Below are 9,965 nucleotides of genomic sequence, written 5' to 3'. Positions count from 1 at the left end.
AATGTGAGAAAGTGTGTGTTGCTTTAGTCGTTGGGCTGCTGACAGACAGCGGAGTGTTTGCTTTTTCTTCGAAGTCCAATTAAGAGCCGTAACAGTCTAGGAACAGAGGACGAGTCTCTCGAGAAGCCTGTTTGTTTGGAGTATGGTTCTTACCACACACGCTTGCCGCAGAAAGTTTGTTGTTGTTTGTTTGGTTTTGTTGCGTTTCAGTTTTAGCATTTACAAAATGGGGGGCCCCTTTATCTGAGATGGGGCCACCCTGCGGGTGTGACGTTATGCCCCGAAAAGGGTTGTCTTTCCAAACGTGGTATCTTAACAAACAGCTCGCTGTGGCCTCCTAAACAAATCCCAAGCTGTGGCATTTAAATGATCCACAACAGCCACTCTTATAGCAACAACTTTTACCAAAACAAGCTTTCTGACAGTGATTTTTATTAATAGGCCTTTTGGCATTACAGATATGTTTGTGCGTCGGTTGACCTGGAAGGCCACTTATGTGAACTTGACGTGGATGCCGTCTTGCGGCCTTTCCAGAGGTCTTCCCCTCTGTATCTCTGGCCTTCCCTAATCTAAACTATTTAGTCTGGCAGAGAAATCCTTTCGGCTTCAGTGCTGTCATGCAACAATATTTTTTTATCTTGTTTAAGTCGTCTTGTTTAAGCAAACACTGTATGTTTCCAATATTGTATGTATTTGTAGTGATGAATAGCAAGTGCTAAAATGTATCTTTTAGATTTTAGTGTATTGGGCGGCGTTTCTGGTGGAACAGGTCAGGTAGGTATGGAATTAAAGCACTTTTACTTTTCTTGGCACTAAACGACCACAAATCCTCTGAACTTGTTTTTAGTTATGGCACCACTTAGCAGCGGTGATGAAAACCGAATGATTAATCAGAGAGACGCGCTTATAGTTTTGACAGCGGTAACCGGCAGGCCTTAAGGAAGCTCTCGTGTTTACTTAGGTTTCCATCACAGATCTGCTTTCAGACCCACACACAACTCCATTTGTTTTCATTCCCTGCAGCCGACACCTCCCCGCTCCGATCCATCTCGCTTTTTGACCAACACCTACGGACCGCTTTCTTGCTCTTTTATTCACGGGCAATAGAATGTGCTCAGGTCTTGTGAAGCAAGACTTGCGCGAGAAGATCTTCAGACTCTGGTGTAAAGCTAAAAAACACATGGCTTGTGGTGGCTGGCTTATGTCTGTTCGGTGATTCATCACGTTTGGTCTGGAGTGTACAAAAATCTGCTTCTGTTCCACACACTGCACCAAATATAGACAGATAAACACAATGGTGCTGTGGAAGCTTCACTTTAAGAAAATGGTGCAATTTATGTGCACATTAGTTTTATAACAAAAATGTGTATATACAGTATTATTATATATTACATTTTTATATCTTCTATAGGATAACACAGCTACATATCAGCCCTTTTTTGTCGATGTTAAATTAATAATATAATAATAATAATATTGTAAAAGTATTTTACCAACAGGAATACTTTGTGTTTTATCACTATATATCTTTATATATATATATATATATATATATATATATATATATATATCTCAGTACTATTAGTATTACATTATGTTCAGCTTCTCACTATTTTAACAAAAGAGAAAAGGGGATTGTGATCAATGTCCAATGTCAAGGCCCATCCAAACTTGGTGATTCAAAAGAATGTGTTTATTAAATGTATTTATTCCATTAATTTAATTATTAAATAAATACAAATTATAAATATGTAAATATATAATACTAAATTCTCATCATCATGTTTATTATTTTTATTATTATATAAATTGCAATACAAATAAATTACAATAATAAAAATGATTATTTTACATTATATTATTATTAAAATTTTCATTTAAATATATTCATACCTTCTCTGATTTTGTTGAAATAACCTTAGATTTGTGATGAATAACAATAGATTAATTGTCGCCTTGCTAGTCTAAATCCACAAATTTCAGTCTAAGTTTTTATTCTTGAGTTCAACTGCTGTGAATGAAATCCTTCACACCTACAGTCTTCCTGTCTTCTTGTAGTTGCTAAATCGTGTTTAACTTTGGTGTAAAACATGATGGCTGAGAGGCAGTGTTTCTTTTGACAAGGTTTTTGATCATATCTTCCTTCTCTTTCAGAAAGCGAGTTTTGCATAGACAGTATGGCGCCCGCTTGCCTCTGTGTACATTACGGACAGACATAAAGCTCTTGGCTGTGAGGGGAGACCTATGTAGGACATTGAGTTTGGTGGATCTGGACACTCTGATGAGAAATCCCATTGTCTGGCTTCTCGTGAGTGGAGAGCTGTTCCCAGGACTTGCCTTGTCTAAATAAGCCATGACAGAGTGGACTCCCTCCTGCGATAGCCCTCTTACTCACTTATCTCTGGCAGACTCACTCTCAACACAAACCAGTGCTGTCTCTCTGTCACACAACCTAATCTGTAATATCATGTTCACTGAAAAACTCCCACCCTCTCCAAAACTGAGACTAGATTGTTCAGTAAAACTGATTTAATCAGAGAAATCACACCATCTGAGATATCAGCAATGTATGGACCATGTAGGAATCAGTTGGCACACGGTCAGTCAACATACAATAACCCCTAAAGTATTTGCACACTTGAGACGCACTTAAAAATGTCAGTGCATTAGATAACAGTATCAAACCAAGTGGCTTTTTATTGCAATATCTAAAAACTTTGAAAAAGGTTTGTTTTTAAATACAAAATAGATATAAAACCTTGTAGAGTATAAATTGTAATTCGACTTTTTCAAAGACTCCTTAGTTATCATGCAATGGCTCTTGAAGTAATGTATCTGAGCCACACTCTAAAATATTACTACATTAGTAAACAATATCAAGTCTAGTATTGTAATAGGGAAATACTTCAAGTAAACAATAGGTATAGTTTAAATAACATTTATAATATTTTGTAGACTTTCTTTGGTCCTTAATTGACACAGGAAAGAACCAAAAGTATTTTAAAATGAAAACAAATTGATATTTTACAACGTTTCTTCAGTACAAAAATAGTTTAGTTTAGTATTTAGTCCCTTGTTATTATATAATTATTAAATTAAAGTTAATTCTGATCAAAAAGATCCACATATTTAAGATTAATTTAGGAGTCGGAATACGTTTTGGAACTACAGTATTTACACAATTACTAACTGACTATTGGACAAAATGTATAAAGGCACAGGCCCTCACATCTCTATCCCTTCTGTTGTTGTGTGCATAAGCCAGTGTTTTGGAAACACAATCTGTAGGTCAGAGCCCCTCAGTGTGTGCACCTGTGGAAGACGGCATTGACAGCCCAGGTAGAGTAAAACACCTTGAAAATGTGCTGCCCACAAGAAAAGAGAAAACAATCAGCAAATGCTCCCCCCGGCACATATACTCTCGCCGTGTGGGTCCAATGCCATCTCTGCTGAAAGACGACCGTTCTTAATCATTACCCTTGAAGGCTGGGCGTGAGGCTTAGTTTAACCAAAATCAAATCTTCTGGTTTACATTTTGTAAAAGACAGTAAATTATTTGTTTTTGCATTTAAATGTTTAAACACACATGTTTTTGTTGAAATTCTTAGCCTTTCATTATTGTTCTGATTCCAAGCTAATTCTCCTCACATAAACCCGTTGACATTAGATTTAAAATAATACGTGATATGGTGAATTTGTCTGCCAAGTGAGAACCACTTAAAATATCTACACATGTCACACATGTTTCACTATTTTCAAACATTTGGCCCTCAAGTATTGCCAAACCTGAACACACGCAATACTGTGCCCTATAGACCGATGTCACGCTGCCGCCATGTTGAAATTGAAAGCGAGGTAGAGGTGGAAAGAAAACCGCAATGGTTTGGACAACCAACCTGGAGTCATTAAAACAATTCATGTGATAATATAGGCATAGGATGCATGCCGCACAAGCTGTTTTACTTGACCACATGTGACTGTTTAACCTGCCATTTCATTCTAAAGTTGTTTTTAAACGCATCATTTGTATATTCATGTCACATCCGGTGGTTGTCCAAACCATTGCAGTCTATCTGTCCTTCCGGTTTCTTCCCACCTCTCCTCTGTGAAATCAGTTAATGAACAGCATTTTGGTCAGGAGAGACAAAGACACCGTGAAAGTTGCTTAGAAAACTCCTGCCCTGCCCTGCCTTACTTCCTCTTCTCTGTTTCTCCTTCAGATTGATGAACCTCCTGGCCAAGCCGAGGGCTGTGACAGATCCTCAGGTCTCCGTTCATTGGTGATATGTGTGGTCATATAGTCGCAACGTTTACAAAAATGGAGTATTTACGCATGAATTATTACTCTTAGCATTTCGTAATATATTTATAAAATGTATAAAAAATCATTTAATTTTCTTTTGCAGTACACAAACGAAAATCTTTTGAAGAATGTTGATTACCAAACACCATTGGCCCCGAATTAACTTCCACTACATAACACCTGAGAACATGAGACATTTCTCAAAATATTTATTTCGTGTTCAACTGAAGAGTCATGTAAAAATGAGGCTGAATTAAAGATAACAGGATTTTTATGATTGGGTCACTATGTTATCAAGTTCTTAAAAAATGCAGAAAAACTACATAAGTAGACTAATACAACCATATAGTAAAGTGTAAGGGTTTGTTCTAGACATGAATCTAACATTTTATGTATTTGGTTTGTTTTCACGTGTTTCTTGTTATGTTTGTCTGTACTTGATGGTCTGTGTTTTTTGTGTGTCACAGGTTTAGGCGTGTGAAACAGGATATTTCACACTTTCCACGAAATAAAAGAAACGCATGCAACGCTAGCCGTGAACACAGAGCTTCCCCTAATAAATCCAGGTGTTTATAGTGGTAAGACACCCTTAATGGGCTCTAGTCTAGAGAGCACAGTGCACGGTCTTGTACTCACAAAAGTGATGTATTAATACCACACAGAGTGTTGGCATTTATGCATGAGGACGGTTGTGAAAATGAAAGACGGGATTCAAGAGGATGAGCTGGTCTTATTTGAGATCACGTATCTATTGAATCCCTGTGATGAAAGACAGAATTAAAAAGTCATGACTGGTTTGAAGGTATAATTTTACTGTAAATGGGCCAAAGTTAGTTTTAAAACCTCACTCAAAACTTCAGAAAAATCTATGAATAAACAGGCAAATAAATGAATGTCCTTTTTAAATTCCTTTTTTGTAAGACAATTCTGACAGACACAAGCTCTTTGGTCATATTGTGTAAAAAGTAACTTTCTCTTTGGACTGGCACAACAGATACAATGTTTTCTCTCTTTCTTTCAGCACTGTGAGGCTTTAGGTGATTTCCCCAGGTGTGAACAGGCATGAGAGGTCTTAGATGGTTGGACAGAACAAAAGCCTGTTGGGTAGAGTATAGTGACCTTGAATAGCGAATAGTGAAGAAAGACTCTCTGTCATTGTGAAACAAATTTGCTTGCCTTGACTGGTCATTAATGACTGGTTTACTCAGATACAGTACATGTATTTCTGTTTAAAAGAGTGCACTTTACTGTGCACAGCTTGAATCGCTTATAATTCAAATGAAGTAAGAATATATACTATAGTGTTGTAGTGCTAAAAGTTACAAAATTATCATGTTTTACGTCCTGACTATCTCTTCAGCTTAAAAGCTTTTTATAGCCTAAAAATGAAAAGTTATCCTGAATTTAATTGAAAATTATAAGAAAGGTTTCACTGTGCATTAGTTAAACTCTGTATTATTTCGCTGAGTTGTTAACTCTAAGCATTTTACATTTAGGAGAATGGACTTTGAAATTTTTTTCATTTTAATTGTTATTTTAACCTGTAAATGTAAATGCAATTCTTTTTATTGTACTGTATTTGAGTGTCATTTGTCCTAATGCTTTTGCCCCCATATAACAGAGCTATGTGGTGTGAAGCCGTAAGCTGATTCTTTAGGCTACTTTTTGACTCACTTGAAGTATGGGAGCGGATTTCCCTAGATTGTAAATGTGTGAGTTTTACCTTTAATCCACGCATAAGGCTGCCATTTGTACATGCAAAAGAGAGAGGGTGTGTTACAGACTTTAATCGACGAAGCATTGTAAGCTGTATAGTATACCTAAAGACACAGGGTTTAGGTCTGGGAAGTAAATGGATGCTGGTTTTACTGGTTGTGGCTGCGTGTATTTCTAGCTTTCCCCCATGCTGACTGATATTTGTTTGTGGCTTCCGGGATCTCAAATTCTGTAGTTCCAATTGATGTTTTTTGTGTTTCAAACTGGGAATCGCACACCCCACGCTGATCTCTAAAATCCTAAACCGCCGTTCTGTTCAGCCCAGCAGAACTCGATGAGGTTTGTTTTGCACGTCAAATCGTTCTGTCATCCGTAAAATTTTTATTTATGTTAATTTAAAAAGAACGAGTAATATATTTCTATTGCATACAATATGCACTAATTGTAAACGCAGCTAGTCCAATCAGAGTTCGAAGTCGGATTTTTAATGATATTAATTTAAATGTAACTTAAAGGGGCAGTTCCCCCAAAAATGAAAATTCTATCATCATTTACTCACCCTATATTCATTTTAAACCGGTTTGCCTTTCTTTCTTTTAAAGCCATACATGTTTGAAATGACTAGAGGGTGGGCAAATGAAGACAGAATTTTCATTTTTGGGTGAACTATCCCTTTAAGCCACTATAAAGCGAGACCTTGAATGGCATTTCTCGTGAATTATGTTTCTAGGCTGACAACAGCGAAGGCCTTGAACGTTTGCATGTCACCTGCCGACAACAAAGCTCGCAGGGAGAGCAAGGACAGCCGGACACCATACCAGACGCTGGAGGACGTTTGCCAAATCGAAACTGGTGAGCGGCCCTAAGAGGTTCTAAGTGGAGGTCCTATCTCTGCTCTGATAAGTAAAGTTGCCTTGTGTCAGTGTTCTTCAATGCACTCCTTGTTTGCCCTTATCTGCCATAATTAAAACATTGAAATTCCTTTCACAGCGCTCGAGGAGCGAGAAACAGACCTGTTGAGAAGCATCCTGTGGAAATGTAACAGGTTGGAGAACTAGGCGGCCCATCTATGGCCAGAGGAGTGCAAAACTATTCACAGACAGGTGCCAAAAAAACATGTTCCCACACTCACGAATCCATTGGCAGGCGAGAAAGGGAAACAACTGCTTGTGTCCATCTTTTCATGGTAAACCGCAATTCCATGTGCAGGTTTTGAACGTAGTGTTATACGTAGTGTGAGCTTGTACACTATTAAATAGTAGGCTACGATAAATAGTACAAGCTGATCATGCTCAACCTTACTGAGATAATTTAAGTTAAATGACTTGAAGTTGTGTGCATGTAAGGTATCTGAAAGATTCATATTCACCAAATGGTAAAATTGGCACAATTAGGTCATTTCTTTCATTACATATCTCTTAAACTTTCCCTTATGTTAAGCTTTTCTTCACATTGTTTTTCATAGCTCCACGTGCACAAATCCTTATAAATGATATATAAATTATGATAGAGTCGCTGTGGTTAAAAACCTCGGTGTGGGTCTCCGCAGAAAAGAAGCATAGCTGATAAATGCATCACACTGGAAGAGAGTTCATCTCTTATGGTTTTACTGTAAATGTTTACATTCCAGCATGTCGTGATGTTATCAGCTAATCGTTTTTGGAACTGACTGTGGAGTCTTGTGGGTCGGATTATTGGTGGTGATGTTGGGAACGGGGGTGGGGGGATTTGCCTGAGGAGACAAGGTCAACGTGAAGCTGTGCTCTCTCCAAACAAAGGTATTAACCGTGGGCCAATTCTTTCCTTCCTCATGCCCTTTCTATAGCCTGGGCGAATGCATTAGCGCCCTTGTCCACAAACTTTTGCCTCATGTTACGTCTTCTCACCTGTAAGCTTGATTGTCTATTGGGTGTGAGGTTTAGACCGGCATGATTATGCATTTGGCGATGCATGTCAAAAGCTTTGTATTCTGTTTCTGTTTAAATAGACGGTTTCGTCGGATGCATGTGCCTAGCCCGAAATTGACCACGGTCTGTGTTTGGTTGTAATATAAAAAAATATTTTATATTAAATTGATAATAATATTATTTAATATTAATATATTGTTGTATATCTTTGTGGAGGTCTAGCAGAAGTTAAATCTGGGCCACACAAAGTTTGTTTTTGCCACTGAAACTGTCTATACTTATTCCCAAATATAACATAGAAAATTAAAAAAGACAATTGTAGGTTCCCTTTTCAGTTTTACATTTATGCATTTGTCAGATGTTTTTATTCCAAGTGACTCACAGTGCATTCAGTATTCATGTTTTATTTGTATGTGTGTTTGCTGGGAATCAAACCCAAGATCTTTGCATTGCTAATGCACTGCTTAGTTGAGTTAAAGTAATTTTTTTGTTAATAAGCCTAACAAAACAGATTTATTTTATTGCACTTTGCAATAAACCGGAATGATTTTCAGAAGACTTAGCTGTGATGGATGGACCAGAGACAGGCCTCTTATACATATGAATGGGACAAAGTCTAGACATTATGCCTAATATGGCTGGTGTAGTTCCGGCTTACAGTTAAAAGAGCTAAATGCTTGTTTGTTGATTCTAGAACGTGCATGCGCATTAGCTGGTCTGGCCTAAAATACACACCGGTGTATTTGCATGCAAAATGCAATAAAAAGTATAGCGTCAGGGTTAAAAATAGTTGTTTGAAATATGCTATTTGAATCTAAATTGGACCATTGTTTTGGAGATTAAAATTTTTTATATATTGATTCATTTTACTTTTAACTCAATACTGTACTCGCATGCGTAAGAAAAGCTGCACGGAAGCCTCGCCAATATGGCCGCTGGGTTGACTTCGTTGCCTCGAAGGGGATTTCGGTCAGACTCATGGTCGGTGGGTTTTGTTTGAACTCTTTGTATACCAGCGTACATCAATTTTCACTGGAGTGAGACACAGCAATATGTTCATAATAAGAGATTTTGATTTGCCTGTCCACCTGTGGTTTAATAGCTGGGAGTTGGTTGTAGCAGGTAAATTTGTACATGCACTGGGGTGAACTGTATCCCACCCAACGTTTTTGTTTTCTTTGTGTGGGTTTATGAGCTTGCTCACTCTAGTCTGCACGTATCGTCTGCTCTTCTCCAAAAACATGCAGTGTTTACTTACTTTTTCAGGATAATTTTTTTTTGTATAAACACAGACATCCATTCGCTGCTCAACCGTGCCCCAATCCATCTTCAGTAGCAGATCTATTCATGTTTTGTTTGAAATATAACAAATTGATCATTATGAAAAAGATTTCATTCATCAAGATTATAACCGAAAGACAACACAAGCAGAAGACAAGAACGGACAAACACGCGCAGATAAAACGTGAGATTAAATGGAGTTTTAAACGATGTTTCGGGAGGAGCTTGTTCATCTGAGACTGTCAATCATAACACAAGAACGGCAAGCCATGCCAGACAGCGAGCCAAATAGGACTTTTATTATATTCGATATTTATATCAAATCCGTCTCCAAAACAATCCTTTATCACAAAAGGATCCGGTTATCAGAGTGAAAAGCAATGATCCTCTTCTTCTGGAGTTATACGAATAGACTGAATCTATAGAATAAAAAATATGAAAATGTTTCGCTTTGGATAAAAGCGTCTGCCAAATGAATAAATGTTAAATAGCGTAATGACAAAGATTTAGCTTATTCTTTTTAGAGGCCTTAATACAGTTGGTCTTTATCTTTAGGGAAATATACGACCCAGTATAACACTTTAGTGCGGATTTGTATGGCTTTTTAACAGCTAAATAACCTTAATATATTAAAATGTACCATAATAATTTTATTGTTACACACTTTTAAGGAAGTAGCATAATTAAAATAGTTAATAACCTGACATGCGGGGCATCAGTCTTTCGCCCCTAAATAGTGGAAGTCTCTCACACAATGA

Source organism: Barbatula barbatula (genome assembly GCF_947034865.1).
Source record: "Barbatula barbatula genome assembly, chromosome: 14".
Taxonomy (NCBI): Eukaryota; Metazoa; Chordata; class Actinopteri; order Cypriniformes; family Nemacheilidae; genus Barbatula; species Barbatula barbatula.
The sequence above is the reverse complement of the archived record's forward strand: the minus strand, read 5'-3'. Positions refer to the sequence as shown.